Here is a 24,072-nt window from a genome sequence, read left to right on the forward strand (position 1 = left end):
GACATGTAGTTGCAAATTGATGAGTTAGTAGACATGTAGTTGCTACATGTAAGTCCTACTCAGACACAACGCGATTTCGGACGCAGCACATCACAATTTTTCGCATGTTGCAGTGTGGTTGCTGTAGTGGTCTGGAGGGTTTCTTACTGTCTCAAGATGATTTGAGCAATCATTATTATCTGTAGCACAAAGAACAATGCCTTATTTTATTTTTTTAATATTACTTAGGCCTTATTTTACTGCATATCATATTTCTCTCTAGTGCCATGAATGACAAACGCTGTTTGTCCAGTGACATGGGATTAAAAATAAGCTTTTTCACAAATATTAATTGTTGACACAAAACCGCATGAGTGAATTGATCAATGCACAGATAGCCATCATAATGAATGTGCTGCTGTATTTGACTCAGACGTTGAGTTCATTTTACTATTGATACATGATATGTCTAATAGCATCTCAAATGGTTGACATTTTACCAGGCACTGTATATTAATGCATCATATGTGACATCACATTGGATTTTCATTGTCAGTGCTGTGACACATAATGATGCAATAAGAAGATTAATTCCACAAAATGCATGCACTGGCTTCAGAAACATGCAATATGCATGGCATGTAAAATTTGCAATAAGAAAAAACATTGTTTTCCAATAGAATTATTACTGCAACATATCATGTTGAAAAACAGCATTTGTTCTTTCTTCATTTCTTTTGCAGTCATATTTCCTATTTTACTGTGAGCCCAAGTTTTCCTGACCTGAATTTGAATCTGGGAAGGATTTTCTCTTCTGCTGGGTTTGAGTCAAAGGTTCAGACTAGCAGGAGTCACGTTTGACACAGAGGTGAATGTTTCTGAAGACCTGCGACGTGCTTTTGTTTTGATTGAAGATTTGTTGCAGGCCAGAAATACCCTCCTACTGATGGAGGAATATGAAATGTTTCTCTTCGACTCTGCCTCTCAACTCTCGATCTTCTTCTCTCGCGCGCCGGCAGATAGTTAATCCACATTGTGAGGCCGCATCAGGACGGGCCCTCGGGCCATATTTCAGAGGACAGATCCATCATGTGTGATGTGGGTGATGTTCCCATAACTCCAGTCTCACTGGGGTAATGTTTGCTGGCATAATTCAGCACTCTATAAATACAAGAGCTTGAAAGAAATATGGTGGTTTTATTAAAACTGTAAATCGAAAGTCTAAAAAAAAAGACACGCCGGCTTTCCCTGACCTCGAGGTATGCGTTTTTATTGCTCATGCCATCTGCTGATGACAGAGAAAATGCCATACAGAAACAACAGCGGGGAGCAAATTTGTTGAAATTGGTCAAGATGTCACATCTGAAAAAAGTGATTATTCACATTTCTAATCAACAGAAAACATTGTATTAATGAAACAAAGGAGAAAAACATGCAAATGCAAACTAACCAGGATCTTATTGTAAGTAATAATAATAATAATAATTGAATTGATTGCATTTTAATCAGTTTAATGAATGTTGTAATTATATTATTATGCCAGATTGTTTTTGTGTGAGTGTGTGTGTGAAAAGCATATAGTCCACCAGCTTTAATAAGAATGCAAAGCCTCAAAAGAAAAGCAATACAAAAGGATTGACCTCTATGTCACACTTCAGACTCCATTTCTGATTAATTAGCAGATAATATTGAGAGATTTTCAGAATCAGTCACACATGCTTGCTGACACATCCTCTCTATGCTTAATTAATCTCTATGCTAATGTTCTGCACAGTTTACCCAGTTTATTTGTTCACATATTTTTATGTTAATCGAAAGGAACACCTGGTATGTTTAAACATGACCTTTCTAAATTCCTGCATGACGCCAAACTCTTTTCGGTTTGGTCAGTTAGATGAGGTCAAATGTCTTTTGTCGTTTGCCGTTATCTGAGACCGTCATCATCTAAACAACATTTGGCAAGATAGCATTGAACAACACTGGCTATTTAATTACTGCATATTCATATCACAATTATAAAGGCGGGTGGCAGCAGCCTACATTGTTTACTGAGTGACTATATTGAGATAAACACTGTCTGCATCTTATAATGAGTGATCGTTCAACCGTAATCAAAGACTTACTGACATGCAGGGAAAATGACTGTAATTGAAACAGTATTTTTTGAGGGGGGCTTTTTACCTTTAAGCAGTGAATAATTGTATCCGTTAAAACTCATCTTTGATCACCAAAATTACATATTTAAATGTTTTTTCCTTTTAAAACAAAAATTCTTCATGTCTTAAAATAGCTTGCATGTAACTACACCCTTGCCTCATTTAGTATGTGTGGTTCTATGAATATGCAAATGAGCCCCGCCTCCACTCACTCAGCTCAGAGATCCACTGGTTGACGATCACACGTTGATCTGATTGGTTACAAGGTAGTTTGTGACGTCAGAAAGACCAGCGATTTCAAAGCGTGTTTTTGAGACTGTCTTTGGTTCACTGCAGTTTTAAGGAGGAAATACTCAGCAATGCTGTCGACTTATGAATTTACACATGGTTTATCTAAAAGCATATTAAAAACACCACATAGACGCATAAACAACATTAAAAGCTGGATTTCCGCCACAGGGGGACTTTAAAATATGTCGTTTCTGCGACACTACTGGCACCTATAGCGGGATTACTAAAATACAGCATAGTTTTGCAAAAGCGTCGTTCCTTCCTCAACTCAAACATCACAAACACAGGTGCTTGTGAAGGCATGTAAAAGTAGGCTACTTTTAATAAAAGGTCCAACTTATTATGAATACTTTTAGCTGTGTTGCTATGTGTCATGAGTAAGCAATTTGAGTAAACTAAAAACACTCTCTCTATAGAGCGAACGCGAGTGTCTCACTTATAAAAAACCAATCCAATATATCAGCATTGGTCACCACAGCTGTTTAAGGCTGTCTACACTGGACACATACAAATAAACAATGTGAACTGGAACATTTGTCTTTCTGAACGGGTGCATGATGATGTTGTATTGAAGCGTTCATTAGCGTGTTGCATCACAATGCCCCGTTTGCTCTGATCTGTTTAATCTATGAAGGTTGAATGTCTTTTTCCACGTAACATGTCAGTCAGGGGCTGCGTACGAAATCTCACCCTCTTTTGAGTAGGTATTTATTTTGAATAAGTAATTACTTCATGACCAGAACAGCTTTATCGTACATTCGGCGACATATTATATTAAAATACAGTATGTGAGCACGGATTAGGAGAAAAAAATCAACAGTTGGCTACATTACGTCATCCAGCGACATTTAGCAACTTTTTGAGCAGAATTCAGCTACTTTCCATTGAAAACAGTTGCCAACACTGGTGCAATTACAGGATCTACCAGCAGAGGCAGTCTGCCGAATCTTGATCACATGGTGTTGACAGTCTATTGAAACAGGACGTTAGAAAATGACACATCAATGGGTCTTTGGTGTGTCACAGTTCAGCAAAACCACTTGATAGTTGGTGACAAATGCATCTATATGCTAAAGGTAAATTTTGTCAATTTTTAGTATAGCAGATGTTAGCATTAGTGCTAACAAACATGGACTATAAGCCACAAAACTCCAAATTGGATTATACGGGATCTTTAAATGCATCTGACATATGACATGAGAGAAAGAGGTGAGTGGAACTTTAACAAATAACAAACTCTGTTTCCTACATGCTCATTCTGACTTGATGTGTAGCTTTATAAATTGCTTTCTGATTATTTACATAATGCAAGATTTAATTAACGCTCATCCGTCAGTGCATTTCGCAAGTCTTTGACATGGTTACCAGTGCCACGTCAGTTTGCATCAAGCAGCTTTAATGATGTTGACAAAGTGAAATATGATCTTGAGAAGTGGTGGAAGTAATTAGGAGATTCCAGTTCACTGTCTGAATGCATGCGAAGACGTCAAACGGTTTCCACTACGTTTATGAGTGCCAAGCGTACTGAGCCTTTAGCTGAGAGAATAACTTTCTGCTCAGAATCAAATATTAATTTGGGCTGCAGGCGATTCAAAATTGGGCAGAGAGTTTTTTTTTCCACAATTTTGGACATTTGCTTCAGTTGTTGTTGCATTGCATTTTCCTCAAATGTCCGAACATATGTCATGTGCAATCTCCAAAATAACCATTTAAGTCCAATGGGAGCAAAGGCTATCGCCTCTGAACGATGCCAAACCTCCGCAAGGCCTTGTGCACCAATGAGCCAATCCCCATGGGCTTTTCTCTCAACATTGGCTAGATCCTCATAATTTTCTACATGTATCTCTGAACCAGCGTACAGTGCCGTAAATGCCAAGGGCAGGCGAATGTCATGAAGCGTTATATTATCCAGGCAAACACATCCTAATTGGAGAAAAGCTTGAAGTTCTCATTCTCTGACTTTTGCTGGCTTATTATGGATCAGGGCACAGTGTTGTATCTTGTGCCCTCAGCGGTGCCATGAGCAAATGAGACATTCTCTCATTAGCAGGATAAATGCAACAGTATGTTTCCCATCTTTGCCTTGAATCGCAGGAAAAGCAAGGCTTGCAGCAACAAGGCTTGTATTTGCGTTTCTTGAGTTCTGCAAGAACAAACATGCCAATCTCATACACCATTCCAGTGCCAAGTGTGGTTTCATCAGCGCATATATATATATATATACATAGCACAAATATGACATTCTCTTCCTCAGATGTAGCGTGATGACAGCAAAGCCAATCAATTTCTCCTTGTAAGCCCAAGGGTGCGATTGGGGCATGATTTTGAATCACGTTCAGAAAGGTCTCGAGAGAACCATCTCTGGTTACGAAGTGTGTTTTCTGCAGTGGTATAGGCAAAATCTTGGCGAACTAAATTTTTTGGGTGCACTATCCCTTTAAAGGTAACAGTGATTAACACAGTGGATGATTCCAGTACAGCAGGTTAATTGATTAGGTGCGATCTGTTTCTGGTGCAATTTTCTTAATTGGTATTTTTGTCTGTAAAAGTACAAATATTGAAACATCCTTTAAACATAATGCATTTTCTGAGGATTTTAAATATTCTTAAGATGTTTTCATTTTTCTTATTCCACAGATATTTCTTGTTTATCAAAATAGTGCAGTTTGTGCTTAAAACAAGCAAAAATGATTTCTATTTATCAAAGCATAAAGAAAGTTGCATTTCAGGCAGAGACACAACAATAACTTTGTATTCACTGTAAAAAACCCTGAAGCTGCTGGAGACTTTCTGCGTTGTGGGTGTTAGCATGCGTCTCTGCGTTGTAGGAGGTGCTGGGTTAGGTCTCAGCGTTGAGTGTTTGCAGCTCTGACATGAGTAATTAGCACAACAGCGCTTCAGGGATCACTTTGAGAGCAAACACCAGCGATCCTCCAGACAGATGGAGAATGACAGACAGCTGCAAGCGACTGGAGGTGGATGGGGCCCAAACTCTTGGGGTTTGGGCCTGTTTTTCATGTACAAGTTAACGGACCCTATGTACTTCGACTGCCTAAGTATTTCAGCTTAAATCCCACTGAATGCTTCCGGTATAGTATTCTCTATACCGTATACTGTATACTGTATAGTGGTAGTATAGCGAACTCTTTCTGTTATATTTCTAGTAACTCTCAATTACAATTATAATATAATAGTACACAGTATTACACTGAAACAAAAAAAAAAGTTCTTTCCTGTAAAAATATCCAAACATTCTTGAATACAGTTATATTTACTTGAGAAGTAAAATGACTTAAGATATTAAAATATTATCATTTGAATTAAGATATTTGTAGTGGAAAACAAGACAAGTAAACAAGTAAGACAATCTTTTTCTGCAGTGTAACTATAGTAAATATAACATTTTAATAAATTTTTAGTAATGAGTTCCAGAAGCTTTAAATACCTTTAGCACAAAGACGGATCGTATTGTCCAATTGAGTGATATTTCCTCAAGATTTAATTTTGTCCTTAATTGTATCACATTTCCAAACACATGCAAAGGAAGTTGCAGTGACCACTGAGGCTACATTTGGAAGTGATCGTGCGTAGTGTCTATTTCAGGCCAGACGAATGAACATGGTGTGGTTATGATTCCAGGCTGCATCACAAGTCAGATTGTAGATTGGTATCATTCAGAATATTTCATCCAGTTCCTTCTCCTTGAAGATTGGGATACAGTACATCACTATCGCTATAGGGTCAGTGCAGAGGTTTCTTCAGGATCTTTACCTTCGGTCTCTGTAGTAAGAGTGATGGTGTAATTGGGAAAGCTCTTAGTTCGGAGAGGGGTTTTAGATTGAGATGGGATGTGAGAAAAAAGCCGGTTTTGTACATGATGCCTGTTGACTGAGTCCTGATGTGATTTCATGGTGCTGATGTTTTCTTACTTATTTACTTCGCAATTAAACCCACTGACCAAAGTTATGTACAAATATACTTGATAAAACAGACAAAACAATGTATAGCAGAAGAAGAAAAAAGATTAATGTGTTACAAATGGATGTTGTTTTGCTTTGAAGACAAGTTTGAATTTTTTCTTGTAGTGATCAATAAATCAGTTTGTGCCAAACACATTAATCATGACAGCAAGTGTTAGAGTTTCAGTGGAGCTATACTGCACATTTAAGCAAGTATGAGCAAAACCTGTGCATTCCTGAACTTGATCAATTTGTTTGGAAAGTTTGACTGTGACTTACACTACTGTACACTACTGAGTTTTAAATGTTTTTGAAAGTCTCTTCCTGTTGTGATGTCAGTCTGTGTTCCGCTGTCTTTTCATGTTTATTAGTCTCCCCAGGTGTTTCAGATTAGCCACACCCCCTTGTTATCTTGTTTAGCTTGTTTGGCCTTGTATTTAAGCCCTGTGTTTTAGTCCAGTCCTTGTGAGTTCTTGTGTTGTTACTGTTGATGTTGGTTGTACTGCTCCTGAGTCCTGTTCCTGGTGTGAGTTTTTGTATTGTGTTCAGTTTATTGAATAAAGTGTGCTGCATGTGGATCCTGCTTCCTCCCCGTTTCTACCGCATCATGACTCTTCCACTCATCAAGGCTGCATTTATTTGATCGAAAATACATTAAAAATAGTAATATTGTAAATATTATTACAATTTTAAATAACTGTTTTCTATGTGAATATATATTTTAAAATGTAATTTATTCCTGTGATCAAAGCTGAATTTTCAGCATCATTACTCCAGTCTTCAGTGTCACATGATCCTTCAGAAATCATTCTGATATGATGATTTGATGCTCAAGAAACATTTCTGATTATTATCAATGTTGAAATTCTTACTGACCCCAAACTTTTGAATGGTATGTCGGTCGGTTCTCCCATAAAGCATTCGTAACTTCTCACACTGCCTATTGTGCTTTTTTAATTATTATTATTTTTATTACAATTCATGTTGTGTGTAATAATAGCTGTTTGTGAATGTAAAAGTTCTGCAAAGTTTTAAATATCAGTGCACGACAAATAAACATATTGTCTTTTAAAAGAAAGAACTGATTCTGAACGAGTGGTCAGTAATGCCAGCCTACAGTCTTGATTGGGTCAGTAATGCCAGCTTATAGTGTTGATTGGGTCAGTAATGCCAGCCTACAGTCTTGATTGGGTCAGTAATGCCAGCTTATAGTGTTGATTGGGTCAGTAATGCCAGCCTACAGTCTTGATTGGGTCAGTAATGCCAGTAATGTCGGCCTACAGTCTTGATTGGGTCAGTAATGCCACTAATTCCAGCCTACAGTCTTGATTGGGTCAGTAATGCCGGCCTACAGTCTTGATTGGGTCCGTAATGCCAGCCTACAGTCTTGATTGGGTCTGTAATGCCAGCTTACAGTGTTGATTGGGTCAGTAATGCCAGCCTACAGTCTTGATTGGGTCAGTAATGCCAGTCTTGATTGGGTCAGCCAGCCTACAGTATTGACTGGGTCCGTAATGCCAGCCTACAGTCTTGATTGGGTCTGTAATGCCAGCTTACAGTGTTGATTGGGTCAGTAATGCCAGCCTACAGTCTTGATTGGGTCAGTAATGCCAGTCTTGATTGGGTCAGCCAGCCTACAGTATTGATTGGATCAGTAATGCCGGCCTACAGTCTTGATTGGGTTTTATTCTTGAACTAATACTAATACTAATAAAATATAATGGAAGCACTTTGCTCAATTAGCCACTAGGGGTGTAACGGTACACAAAAATCACGGTTCGGTACGTACCTCGGTTTTAAAGTCACGGTTCGGTTTATTTTCGGTACAGTAAGGGAAAGAAATGCAAACATTAAACTGCAGGTTGTTTATTACTATAAACTTTTTTTAACAAGTTGTTTACACTTTTTTAAACACTTTTTAATAAAATATAATAAAATAGATATAAAATAAAAAAAGAATAAGAAATAAAATACTGCTGCAAAGTTCTCCACTAAATAAAACACTCTCAGTCTCAAACCAATATCACATAATAAAATATAATGAAAAATATAAATAAATAACTATGATTACAGTGCAGGAACAGAAAATAGCCCTATATTAAAATAATATTAAACAAATATATTAATTTATTATTATTTTTCAATAATCAATCAACATAATCAATTTAAGATTTATTTTTTCCACTTTTTTAATAATTATCAAAATAAAATATAGTCCAAAGCTATAGTACAAAGCTATTATTACCAGAGCATGTGATCAGAGCAGGTCATTTTACCATTGTTGCCAGCATGACTATACCAGCTCAGCAAACAGAAATCTATGTTACTACTGAGAAATTTCACCTTATTTGAGCGGACTTTGCTTTTCCAGTGCGTGATCGGTACATGATTGGAGTGTTTGGGCCGTTAACGACAGAGCAGAACGCGCAGCGCAAACACGGACTCGAACATTGAGCAGAGAGCGCAGCGGGTCGTCGACACACACACACACACACACACACGCGCGCGCCCGCCACGGAACGGAGAGTGCGGCGGCGCACACGAAGCGGAAAAGCTTTTTTTCGCCCTGCTGTCTATTTCATTGTTACAGTGACCACGGGTAAAACCAGAGAATGTCTAATAGGAAAAAACATTAGAATCAGCTGCAGGGCGGGATTTGCGCTGAACGCGGAGACTTCCGCCACTTAATATGTTCGTGTGGAAACACGAAAATGTACCTATGTTCCGCACACAAAATATTGCATTCAGTCATTCGGTACACACGTGCACCGAACCGAAAGCCCTGTACCGAAACGGTTCGGTACGAATACACGTACCGTTACACCCCTATTAGCCACATAAAAACATCTCACTCAAATGGAGAACAAATACTTCTCCAGTATATAGTCCACAACAACAGTTGATAATGAAAGACTGCCAGCCTTTATTCAAAAGACCTTGAGATATGTTTGGTAACCTGAATGAATTTAAAATTAATTTGCTATATTTCAGATCAATATATTTGTTTCCTTAAAATTTTAATTAACCTTTAATTAACCCTTTATTCTCATCTGAATTATAAATAATTTATTTCTGTATAAAATAATACTACTTTTAAAAACACATTTGATTTTATTTTTTATTCAATGTAGAATGTGTAACTTAAAAATAAACAGATTAGTGCTCTGTTTTAGGACAAGAAATGAAAACCAATGCAATGATGAATGTCCAAAAGATGAGATCATTTTTGCTTTTAAACAGCGCGTGTGTGTGTGTGTGTGTGTGTGTGTGTGTGTGTGTGTGTGAGATTTTGGTTGGGTGACAGTTACAGTTTGACAAGAGTTGACAGTTTGACAAAAGCACAATGTTGTGTTTTACAGAAATATAAGTAGGCTAAACACTTTTTGCAGTTTTAATGATGTCCTGTATGAAAATGACGGAGTATGTTTTTATGTTTCCACTGTTCGATCGCGCCCGTGCCTCTCTCTCTCTCTCTGACACACTCCAGCATTGCAATCTTGACATCGCAACCTGTTCATTTTGCTGCGTCCACACCAAACGCGAATAGAGCGTCAAATTTGCGTCTATCGCGTCTAGTTCGATGCTTGAACAGTTTGAATCCATTCGCGCGTCCAAAGCGAATAGGACGCGCCGCGCGCGTATAATGATAAAGTGAGCGTTTGAAGCGATATAGACGCGCGTTCAGAGCTAAGGCGGGCTACAGATTAGGTGTCCCTAAAGAACCCGCATATGCGCGTATCTACAACACACCGTATTACATTAATTAATGTGCACGCGAGATTTATTTATTTTTATACCGTGTATTCTCTGTGTAAATCCATGCACCGAACGTACGTTCAGTACGAATACGTACCGTTCCACCCCTAGCTGCTAATGGGTATCGGATCATAGGTATCGGATAATTTTTTTTCTCCCCTCCGATATCCGATCTAGCGTTTTGGGCCAGTATCGGCACGATACCGATGCCGTGGATCGGATCGGGACATCCCTAGTCTTGATTGAGTCCGTAATGCCAGCCTACAGTCTTGATTGGGTCAGTAATGCCAGTAATGCCGGCCTACAGTCTTGATTGGGTCAGTAATGCCAGCCTACAGTCTTGATTGGGTCAGTAATGCCAGCCTACAGTCTTGATTGGGTCAGTAATGCGAGCCTACAGTCTTGATTGGGTCTGTAATGCCAGCCTACAGTCTTGATTGGGTCAGTAATGCCGGCCTACAGTCTTGATTGGGTCCGTAATGCGAGCCTACAGTCTTGATTGGGTCTGTAATGCCAGCCTACAGTCAGTAATGCCAGCCTACAGTCTTGATTGGGTCCCAGCCTACAGTCTTGATTAGGTCAGTAATGCCAGCCTACAGTCTTGATTGGGTCAGTAATGCCGGCCTACAGTCTTGATTGGGTCAGTAATGCCGGCCTACAGTCTTGATTGGGTCCGTAATGCGAGCCTACAGTCTTGATTGGGTCTGTAATGCCAGCCTACAGTCTTGATTGGGTCAGTAATGCCGGCCTACAGTCTTGATTGGGTCAGTAATGCCAGCCTACAGTCTTGATTGGGTCTGTAATGCCAGCCTACAGTCTTGATTGGGTCAGTAATGCCAGCCTACAGTCTTGATTGGGTCAGTAATGCCGGCCTACAGTCTTGATTGGGTCCGTAATGCGAGCCTACAGTCTTGATTGGGTCTGTAATGCCAGCCTACAGTCTTGATTGGGTCAGTAATGCCGGCCTACAGTCTTGATTGGGTCCGTAATGCGAGCCTACAGTCTTGATTGGGTCTGTAATGCCAGCCTACAGTCAGTAATGCCAGCCTACAGTCTTGATTGGGTCCCAGCCTACAGTCTTGATTAGGTCAGTAATGCCAGCCTACAGTCTTGATTGGGTCAGTAATGCCAGCCTACAGTCTTGATTGGGTCCCAGCCTACAGTCTTGATTGGGTCAGTAATGCCAGCCTACAGTCTTGATTGGCTGCTGTGAACAACATCTACTTTGCTCCGCCCTCAAACACTGTAGTTGTATCTGAGACTGGAAGAGTTTGGTTTGTGTTGTTCATGTCGAGATGATATTGTTTTCTGCGCTGCAAGCCGGAATTGATAATGTAAAACTGATGCCATTGCTACTATTCATAACACTGTGTGTCAGTGCTGAGGAAGATCCAGAGCTGAAATTCAGATATGATAATGGCTGTTTGGTTTTTGACTCGCGCTGTTAGCAGTTGACCAATCACAACAGACTGAACCATCTGACCAATCAGATCAGAGCAGGCTCTCGGAAAGGAGGGGATTAGAGAGACTGAATCTTCAGATGAAATATTTTCAGACGCTTAGAAATGAGGTGATGCTGCAATTTTTATTATGAGAAAATGAAAGTGTTTTTTGACCTTGAATGCATGTAAACCTATTTGTAGAAGACTCCAAAACAAAATTAAGAAACCTTTCAAAGCATAATATGGGTATTTTAACCAATAAAGTCAACTTGTAACCTTCTAGTTGTGGCAAAGGATATCGCAAGAGAGCTTCCAAAATAAAGTCCCTCATGTTGCATGAAGGCAGATGTTTGTCCTGAAAGTCACAAATGTCCAGCAATCGCCCCGGCAAGGAGGCAGTTCCTCTGAGCTCATTTAGCCACGGGTTTGTCTGGATCAAAAGCTATTACCACTGCCAGCCTTACTGACCGTTACTGCTAAAGCGAAGTGACAACAATGTCCCTGGGGAAGGGTGACCATGGAGGGCAAAAAGAGGCGTGCGGGGTTATCCAATGAGGCTACAAAAAGACTCTCATTTTCTCGGCTCTCTCCCTTAGTGCAATATAACCAGAGAAGGATAATTGCTAAATTTAACTGCTTCCCTTATTGCGCGCCGGAGAGCTGCTTCTCCCGGCAGTATTGAGGAGATGGTAGACAGGGGTAAATGAGAAATCTGTTCAGCTTATTAACTTTAAACCCCAACTTTTACAGAGCACTAATACAGAAACGCTCTTGTAAGTTGAATAGAAAAAGGAAGAAAAAAAAAATCATTATTCTTTTAGAGAGGGTATTGAGTGTTTCATGCTGTAAACTGTTAAACGCAGGCAAAGAGAAACATCTTATTTTTTTCAAACTGCTTTTTGAGAAAATGTCTATATGACATCTGACGTGTTGTATTTTCTGTGCTTGTCATTTTGCTTAGTTACTGTGTTGAGTAATATGCATGTATGAAAGCACATTTACTAACCATTTCGTATAGTCATTTTAATCAGAATATCAATTAAAGTGTATATTTCTATTGAAAAAATTATACATTTGAGGATTTCTTTGGATCCATGTTTTCTAGCATGAATTGCGAATGTTTTAAGATGATATGTTGTTTTTTGCTACACTGAAAGAATTTTTTTTTTCCAAATAATTACAAAAAAAAATGGCAATGGCAAGTAACATTGAATTGAACATGACATTTTGAAGTAGAGACTAATCTTTGAAAAATATTTTTATACAGCATAATTTATAATAACTTTAAAGCAACATGACAAGGAATTTGACAAAACAACTTTGTATTGTGGAAGTGCCTTTTCTCAATAGAGTCTACACAATATATTTTTGATTTGACATTTGTAGAACTACAGATTGCCCATTTCTCTGGTTCATGATCGCAATGCATTGAAAACACTGGCCAGTTTCTGCTTTTGTAGGCTGGCCAACACCAAAACACCATCCCCAGAAAATGCTATGTCACATATGCAAGGTCAAAAGTGTTTAGGGGAAGGCAGAGTTGTGGATCAACTAAGTTTTAATGAGGTTTTGCTAAAGGCTTCGCTGGCCTGAGGAAACATGGCTGAGTTTCACAATGAAGAGAATGTTGCTATGCAGTTGCTTTGCTGTTCTGTGAAGTTGTTATTGGTTGCTTACAGGTCCAATCAGAAGTAAGGGCCGATTCACACATAATGTTTATTATCTGTTAACTCTTTTCCCGCTAGCTTGAAAAGAAGGTGCCAGCCAACACCAGAATTTTATTTTATTTTTATTTTTATTTTTTTTACAAAAGTTGAATGGACCCAAGAATATTTTGCTGTATTATTATATCTGAACATGTAATAAATCAAAAGTAAGAACAGACCTTCTGCTTTTAAACAAAAAACCCAGTTTTATTCCAAATAAATGCATTCCTTTATGAAAGGAATGAATGTGGACAATTTGCATAAAAAAAGCAACATTTTGAGAAAATCACGTTTTTGTCAAAAATGAAACTGGATCGGATTCAGAACGATGATCAAATCACAGATGGAGTAGGTCGAGTCCATCAACACCCCACAGTCCTGTACCTCGTCCTGGGTCGACATTTCATTCAGTAACATTAGGCAGTTTTGATTTATATGCTGTTCAATGTTGATGATCGTGTTATTTTACATATGCATCTGCTTACATATGAAATCGTTTGTTTCTGCTGCTTAATTCGCCTGTGTTTTGATCAGGAGATTCAGAACTCTTTCAGAAGATGTGTAATAGTGCCTCCTACCGTGTAACAGTGAAAACACAGAAAGCTGGAAAATCCCTCAATGGCGGGGAAGCATTTTCTCACAAAAGACGAAAATTTCCATCAATGGTGGGTAAAGTACGGTGGTTGAGAAGGGTCACAACACAAACAAACGCCACAACTACTACATATGCAGAAAACACCTCTAAATTCAGAAAACACATGCAAACGCAGCCACAACAACTACATATTCAGAAAACACCTCCAAATTCAGAAAACACATACAAACGCCACAACAACTACATATTCAGAAAACACCTCCAAATTCAGAAAACACATACAAACGCCACAACAACTACATATTCAGAAAACAACTTCGTCGATTTCACATCACGTACGCTGCAAATATTCACAGCACGAGCAAATAGGGAAACGAACTGCAAACTGCAAAGACACAACGGAAATGTTTCCAGGGGGGCCATAATCAGTGACGGCTATAGAGGTAAGTGTTTCTCTTTTATTATGACAGACTTGTCGATGTGCTCTGATACTGAAGTGGTTTTGTGTGTTTTCAACATATAAGTTATTGTCCCCATAACGTATTAGTCCACGCAGATAATTGTTAAACGTTCTGCCAACGTTGTTAGCTGGAAACTAGCTGGCTAGCTCGCTTCTGGTCACTAAATAGATGCATTACCGGCATTTGTACATTGTTGTCCTGATATCTGAACTATTAATTTATTTTTCAGATTGAAATGTTCTGTCCGTTTTGTGCTGCAAACCACTTCGGTATCAGAGCACATCGACAAGTCTGTCATAATAAAAGAGAAACACCAGAGAATGTCTAATAAGGCCGTAGACGGGCTCTGGAAACACTTACCTCTTGTAGCCGTCACTGATTATGACCCCCCTGGAAACATTTCCGTTGTGTCTTTGCAGTTTGCAGTTCGTTTCCCTATTTGCTCATGCTGTGAATATTTGCAGCGTACGTGATGTGAAATCGATGAAGTTGTTTTCTGAATATGTAGTTGTTGTGGCGTTTGTTTGTGTTGTGACCCTTCTCGTTCTCGGCCACCGTAGGAAAGAGTTAAAAGTGCAGCGCAATGGAACAAGGTTGAGCGCCACGTTATTAGAATGCCGTGTTATGCGCGAGGCGCGAGTGCAATGGTCAATCACGTTCATCTAGCGCAGGTTTATTTTGAAAAACAATGGAAAAGTAGTGCAGTTACTGGAAAGATGTTGTCTGAGTCTGTGGGATTTTTTTTTTTTTGCGTCCCTGGAGAGAATCATAAATCTGATTGCATCTCTACTAAAATAACCTGCACTTATATTGGTAAGAATGTACCAATTGTGCTTCTGTACATGACAAATACATAGGCTAATGCATTGCTGTTTTCTTCATATCTGAAGTTGCTTTGTTGTGTTCTTGGCAGTCATGGAGAACGACTGAATAAATTGGATGGTGATTGTGTTTCCTCCCTCAAAGACAAGTACTAAAATCATTGCATAATGCTCATAAAGCAAAGCTCCCTGTAAAACACTTATACATAAAACCCAGGGACCAGCAGCTTGCTGTCACAGAGCTTGTTATTATTTTTATGTCCAAGTTTTAAGAGTTTGGCACTGGCATTAAAAAAAAAAAATCCATTTTCAGTGTTTGACATTTTTGTGTTGTGTTCTTCTTGGTTCACGGTGTTGGAGCGAGTCTCAGCAGACGACCTGACGAGGCCTGTTTAATTAAGCTCTTTTAACTGGAGAGCCCCAGTGCTAAATCTCTATTAGAACACTAACTTTTTCTCTCTCTCTTTTTTTTGACAGTAGAATCCCAAAGGGAAATTAAATCAATAGCTTATGAAACCTTCATGAAAGCCAACACAACTCGTGTATATTTTTGCTTTTCATCTCAGGAGATATCTCTGTGACTTAATACAAGTTTGTCAAAAAAATAGGTCATTTTGAGTAACTCTCGACTGCTCTTGAAAGATAAAAGAAAAGAACCCACAGCGTTTTAGAGAACAACTCGCATAAATGGAGCTGGTCAGAATGAAAGATTCTCTATAATCTGAAGAGTTTGAACTCTTCAAACTTTTAGTGTATTTGAATCTGTAGCTTGCAAAACTAAAAGCTACTCATATTTTATGGTAAAACTTAAACGAAGCTACCATTTTAAAAAAAAAAAAAAAAAAAAAAAAAAAGGAATGCCAGTCAACGCCAAGGTCATTTGTTTGATTTCAAGGGAATGCATGATAAACTTCAATGCAATTCAATTTGGATAAAGGCATATACAGTATGTGTATGTATACTGTATATACATATACATATACATATATGTATGTGTATATAAACTTGTATGTATATGTATATGTATATGTGTGTGTGTGTGTGTGTGTGTGTGTGTGTGTGTGTGTGTGTGTGTGTGTGTGTGTGTGTGTGTGTGCGTTTGGTTTATATTACATTGTGGGAACCAAATGTCCCCACAAGGATAGTAAAGCCTGAGATCACCTCCATTGTGGGGACCAGCCAGTGGTCCCCATGAGGGGAATGTGTTAATAAACATCCTAAATTATATATTTAAAAAAAATGTAAAAATGCAGAAAGTGTTCTGTGATGGGTAGGTTTAGGGGTAGGGTTAGTGTAAGGAGATAGAATATACAGTTTGTACAGTATAAAAACCATTAAGTCTATGGAAAGTCCCCACAAAGATAGTGAACCAGACGTGTGTGTGTGTGTGTGTGTGTGTGTGTGTGTGTGTGTGTGTGTGTGTGTGTGTGTGTGTGTGTGTGTGTGTGTGTGTGTGTGTGTGTGTGTGTGTGTGTGTGTGTGTGTGTGTGTGCGCATAGACCATATAAGAAAGCATAATACTATTGAATAAAACTGATACATGTGACCCTTTAGCAGAGCTGAGGCACTGTCACACAACTCAAGAATGTAATTAAGTTTAGAAAGGTGACATATCACCTGATGTCATGTCATTGTTTTTCGATCTAAATGCATTGTCAGGTCAAGTGCCCTAGGTGTATTTTCGACGGATGTTCAAGGGTCTGACCGACTCATTTGTTCGGATGCTTCTCTTGATTGAGAAACCCTGAGTGTGCGTGTACACTAATGATGTGACTCCATCACTTGCTGTCGTTGTAATTCGAAGTGTGGAATTGAAGCAATCGAAACCTCAACTGGCTGTACACTATTTCTTTTTCCAAGGACAGTTGATGTTTCCTCTGTGACCTCTAGGGTTACAAATGAATTACAATCGATTGAACCCAAATGCCCCTTCTAGACTCAAGGTAGGAAAATTGCTGCCTGACAGAACTGTGATCGAGTTAATATTGCTGGATATTAGAAACACAATATTTGAATATGGAATATCTGTAGAGGTTGATTGAGACTTGTGAATCTGTATTGATTGAGAAAGCATTCTGGTGATATAATTGACTCGGTGTCTTTTGTAATCGTCTTGGTCTCCGTACATTATGGAAATTAAATGGGTTGCAAACAGCATATCATATCGGTTTGATTGCTGCAACACTTTTTGAAAAAAGACCACCAACTTATCATGCCATCTCTTGCTATGTTTCCCCCTCTCTCTCTTTTTGCATCATCAATTTTCATTAGCAGTTTTTTGAGACCTTTTCTAAAGCTTGTGTGTCATTAAGAAACTCAAGCGCTCTCCTCCAAAACAACTTCTCCTCTATTGCACTTAATTGCTTTGTTCAACAAAGTGGCAATCAATCATACTTCTGCGTCAGTACCTGTCACACTAGCCAGCCATGAAATGGGGAAGAAGGACACCGTCTATAGTTTGTTCTCCATAAACATTTTCTTCCGCCATTTGGATTGTCAGCAAAGATTGAGAGCAGTTTAGCTGGAGAGTTTGGCAAATTTATTAGACGTCCATCTTCATTTCGGTAGATCTGCATGCAGACATATTGTCGTTATTGTGGAGGCTTAAAAAAGCAATAAAACGCTGCATATATAATATGCTCTCTTATTGAGAAACCTGTATTTTATATAGCCAACAACATTTGGTAAGGAAATGTAATTAGTGATGCTCGCCAGATGAATTTTGCTTTTACTATTGCCTATTAGTTTGTTTAAGCCCCTGACTTTATTACATGAATGATGCTTATACTTGTGTTTATTAATCCAAATTACTAGCATAAAATGATTATAATATTAATTAGGATGATTCAGAATTATAATACCATCATATTGCATTTCCAATTAGTATTTAATTTTCTGAGAAATGTTTTTGATGGTCCAACATACGCAGATGAGGACGGTAGATGAAAATGAATAAGATCAGACCTTTGCGCTTTGAAATCCGACTCATCTTCATTATTTGATTAATGAGGCGGTGATTTGTCTGCTTTATGAGATGAGATGAGATAGCGATCTCACCTTGATGGGCTGTTCATTTCCAAAGGAAGCACTTCCTGATTCGACTCGACTCCACCTGTCATTATACTGCAGTATCTGTGTCATCTAGACCGGCTCAAACGAGTCACAAAGAAAGAACTTATTCATCTTTGATACTCCACATTTACATATTCGGCATCTTGAATATTTCTTTCATTTAATATTTTGAGGCCAAAGTAAGTGTATGATTTTTTTGTTTTTTTTTTGTTTTTGTTTTGGGGGTGTATAAAACAGAAGGTCTAATAAAATATTTTATTTATTTTATTTTATTTTATTTTATTTTATTTTTTGTTTTATTTTATTTTATTTTATTTTATTTTATTTTATGTTGTGTTATTTGTTTTGTTTTGTTTTGTTTTGTTTTGTTTTGTTTTGTTTTGTTTTGTTTTGTGTTGTGTTATGTTTTATGTTATGTTATATGTTATCTATCTATCTATCTATCTATCTATCTATCTATCTATCTATCTATCTATCTATCTATCTATCTATCTATCTATCTATCTATCTATCTATCTATCTATCTATCTATCTATCTATCTATCTATCTATCTATCTAATTGTATTTTTTATTTTTTTATTTCCCCTAAGAGGTGGGGAAGGGGGGTTTAGCCCCATTGAACCCGAATTCACGCCAAGTCACATTTATTTGTATAGCACTTTTCACAATACACATGGTTTCAAAAGCAGATTTGCAGAAAGACACACTGTTAAATCAATATTACCTTAATGCTTTAATAATGATGATATAAGTGATGCTCCAGAATTATTTTTATATTTACATTTTGTCAGTGTGTGCATGCATATGAATTCCCTGCTTGCTTTTATGATTATGTGAGACGCTTCCTATCTCGTTGCGCCTCTGGAGATATTTTCCAAGATTCTCTCCAGGCTGCACAGAGCAGTCATCGCAGCTTGTTTGACTAATTGAATATTCAATAAGCGTTTAGACCACTCTGCAAGGTGTGCATTGATTGAGCTCATCCAATAACCAGCAGCCCGACCACAGATATTCTCTTCCTCAGAGACTGGGCCTTACGATTGTGTGAACCATATTTGCTTTGTGAATGCATCGTAGTTATTAGGTCTTTTAAAGTTATGAACTATTTTATCTGACCTTTTTAAGTTCTAACAAAAAAACAGCACTAAATCACTATTTGGATGGGATTTGTTTTCCAAATTATTGTTATAAACAGATTTTGTCATTTCATATAAGAGTCTGTATGAAATATCACATGCTCTGGATGAGTACATTTTTAGCATGCATCTTTTATTATTCTGAAAATTTGGTTTATAATTTTTTTTTTAAAATTTTTTTTTTTTTTTATCATGGATACTCACTGGTGTTGACTTATTAGGAGTAACTGCTAAAACAAATGCATCCAGAAGTCAGCCATTAAGCTGTTTTAGAGTAAATCAGGACAAAACTAATCGTACCATGTACAATTCACAGATTCATAATGTCTCTAGACCATAATAATGTTATTTTTGTTGTTTTTAATATGAACACTGCTATTGTTCGTTCCTCTGGGAGAAACAGCATTACCTTGGAAAACATTTTATCCGGCTACGTTAGAAGAGCGCTGTGGTTGTTTTTCTCCGGTTCTCTTATCGTGCTTGAGTTCTCGTCTTTCACAGGGTTTTCTTCGGGCACAGACAATATTCCCCAGTGTCAGCACCATCTTTTGTCAAAGAAACATATACTTAACTTAAAACATGTTATTTCTTGGGAATTTTATAATTGAAGTGGAATAAACACTAGTTATTTTTGTTGAGAAGTGATGGAGGCCGATATTTCTTTGAAATCGCTATACGTTTTTATCTGAAAATACTTTCAGACTGCATTAAATTGCCATTTCTCCGACTCCACCAGCGTTCACTAGTCCTTTAATAACGTCTCTTTCAGAAAGCCCTTTTGTTGTTCTGTGCCGTTTTACATTGGATTCTGTTCTGTTTCTTCTCATTAGCATTTTAGAGGAAATTATTCTGATGGAAGCTTGGCCAAATGTACCAAAGATGGTATTTCCTAAAAATTGGGATTTGATTGCCTTAGCACGCTTTTGAATGGGGGAATTATGAAGGAATAAAGTTATTCGACTTCAGCAACCTTGTCTGTCTGGCGGCCGCTGCACCGTTTATCTTCCTCTTTTATTGTTCATTGCTCATTAGTCTTGATTTAATTTTCATATCCTGTGCTCACAAAGTCAAATTAAATAGTAGTGCAGTCTCTCTCTCTCACTTTCTCGCTCGGTTTCTGTCTGGTCAGATGCTAAATTTTTGAATTATGGGTAAAGGAAAGCGCTGTAAGTATTTTGGTTCAGTGAATGTTGGAATGTAAATAAATTTGTTTCTCCTCTTAAAGGAATAGTTGAACCAAAAAATAAATAAAAAAAACCCTCTGTGTACTATTATATGACTTTAGAATATTTTTTGTTTGTTTGTTTGATTGGTTATTAGGTAGGTGACTAAAAAATATTGCATGAAAATAGCTGTGTAGAGACTTTATAGATGTATATGTGTGTATTCCACAGGAAAATATAAAACCATACATGTGTGTATATATATATATATATATATATATATATATATATATATATATATGCATATGTATATGTGTATGTGTATGTGTATATGTATATGTATATGTATATGTATGTATATAGCAAAAATATCATATCATGATTTTTTTTCAGGAAAATCACGATTCATGATTTTATCATGATTCTTTTTCATGTTGGTTTTACTATTTTGTGACTGAGCATTACAGCCAAACTAATGTCCAAATGAAATAAACAGTGCTTATGTTTTCAGCTACATATGTATGTATATAGCAAATATATATATATATATATATATATATATATATATATATATATATATATATATATATATATATATATATATATATATATATATATATATATATATATATATATATATATATATATATATAGTGCTATGCATAAGTTTAGACACCCATGCTATAGTTAACTAAAAAGAGGAATAAAAAATCATCTTTTGGAAACTGAACTTAATGCCTTAATTTAAAAAATTAGGAAAAATCCAACCTTTAAGGACACCAATTTTCTTTGTGAATGAATAATGTATCGTAAATAAATAAATGTTCTTCCTTAAAATACAGGGTGCATAAGTTTGGACACCCCTATGTTAAATTCCCATGGAGGCAGGCAGATTTTTATTTTTAAAGGCCAGTTACTTCATGGATCCAGGATACTATGCATCCTGATAAAGTTCCCTTGGCCTCTGGAATTAAAATAGCCCCACATCATCACATAGCCTTCACCATACCTAGAGATTGGCATGGTTTTATTTCAGTTAGCCTAATAGCTGGTTTGATTTGCATTGAGAGATGATCTTATGGAAAGTACTCCATGCCAATCTCTAGGTATGGTGAAGGCTGTGTGATGATGTGGGGCTATTTTAATTCCAAAGGCCAAGGGAACTTTATCAGGATGCATAGTATCCTAAAAAAAAAAAAAAAAAAAAAAACTTAAAAATAAAAATCTGCCTGCCTCTATGGGAGTTTAACATAGGGGTGTCCAGACTTATGCACCCTGTACTTTAAGGAAGAACATTTATTTATTACGATACATTATTCATTCACAAAGAAAATTGGTGTCCTTAAAGGTTGGATTTTTCCTAATTTTTTTAATTAAGGCATTAAGTTCAATTTCCAAAAGATGATTTTTTATTCCTCTTTTTAGTCAACTTTAGCATGGGTGTCTAAACTTATGCATAGCACTGTATGTATGTCTATCTATATGTCTATCTATTTGTCTATCTATTTGTACTTGACTTATTTGTATATATGTAATTTTGTTTTATATCCATCCATACATTCATCCATCCATGTGATGCAAGTGTGAATCTGAAAGGCCAAATGAAGATATAATGTGCATCAGACTTAAAAACGTTGCTTTGTGTGTCTGTCTCATGTGAGCAACAGGGCAGGATAAGAGACTACATGAACAGACGGTGTATGAGGGTTGTGGGTATGCAAGAGTATTTCAGTGTACTGAGCATAAAACGCTGTGTGCACACGGTCAAGAGTCAAGGGTATTTTTAAGTCACTTTCTCTTCCCACTTTCGCCCTTTTACCTCTGAAATTATGACAAACCGAAAAGGCGATGCACGTTAAAATAAAAGAGTGTTTGAAGGTCATCACAGTGATCTGCCAATGTGACTGTACCATTAATCACTGAATGATTCCTTACAGCAGACTTCCTCCTGTCTCCTTCAGCTATGAGCGCATTCACTGCGCCAGATACCGACGCACACACACACACACACAGGCGATTAGCCATTTTTACACAGCTTGTCGAGGTTATCTGGTACAAGGTTATTTAAGTGCATTCTGCATGTCAATGCTGTATAGTTGTGTGGCCCGCGTGTGTGTTTCTCTCGCGGTGACAGATGCACTCCAGGCGTGCTGGTGCTGGATGCAGTGATGCTGCGCATGATGAGACGAGCTGTCGGGTCACCTTGAATATTATTTTGTCTCATACAAGTGCATTTCAACACCCTGATGTCTGACAAGCAGAAAGCACTGCAGAGTTTAAATATATGTCTCTGAATATGAAATGAGGCCGTTTGTATTTGTATGACTTAATAGATCTGAATTATCAGTACTGACAGTGATTTGTCCGGTTCTCTCCATAATCTCATAAATTGGACAACCCCTAGATGATTAGGGATTAAATATGTTTTATTGCCCAACAGGCACATTTTTTTTTTTGACTATTGGTTTGATCAAACACTAACACTAATGTTGCTGTTAAGTGAACATAATGCATTAATTTAATGCATCCTTGCAGAATAAAGCTATTAATGTTTTCATTTAGACAACAAACCAATATTGTAAATATATTAAAGCTGCACGATTCTGGATAAATTGAGAATCACGTTTAAAGAAAAAAAAAAAAAAAAGTAAAATAAAAAAATCATAATTCTCCCACTATTGTGAATAGACAATTAAACAAAATAACATGTCATTTACTAGAGGTATTATATTAATTGCTGTTAAAAATATTTAATTAGATTTCTTTTTTTCTTTTTTTTTTTAAAGATGGGTCTGAATGATGATTCAGTGACTCACTCATAAAGACTTCACTTGTTTCATTACTGAATGAATCAGTGTTTTTGAACAAATCTATTAAATGATTCAATTGAGAATCACGTTTAAAGAAAAAAAAAAATAAAGTAAAATAAAAAAATCATAATTCTCCCACTATTGTGAATAGACAATTAAAAATGACAACTACATTTTTAACAGTTAATTGTCACCTGGTGTAAATATGTAATTGATGAAATATTTTACTCTCAAAAGGTGATTTACTCAATTTTGATCACTACCGTAGACATCAGTGTTAATATCCAATCTATAAACTTTCATCTCAGTACTTCTGTGATCAATTATTGTAAAAGAGAAATGATGATGCTGTGTGGTTGAAAAGATTGTTTGTGAAGTTGCTTCATATGTATATGTGTGTGTGTGTGTGTGTGTGTATGTGTATATATATGTATGTATATATATATATGCACAGTATATATATATATATATATATATATATATATATAATATGCACAGTATATATATCAAATCCATTTAAGTTCTGCACATGTAGCAACACTTCTCTTTCCAGCTCATCTACATGTGGGTCTCCATCTGAGCTGGATGAAAATGAGTCTCTCGCTGGCTTTTTTAAATAACGACGCAGCAGCCTCATCATTCTTTATGACACTGATCATCTATTATGAACTCCGATATGATAAAAATGCCTTTCCTTAGCGAATATGCCCGCTCTTTTCCAATT

This window comes from Squalius cephalus (genome assembly GCF_949319135.1).
Source record: "Squalius cephalus genome assembly, chromosome: 10".
Taxonomy (NCBI): Eukaryota; Metazoa; Chordata; class Actinopteri; order Cypriniformes; family Leuciscidae; genus Squalius; species Squalius cephalus.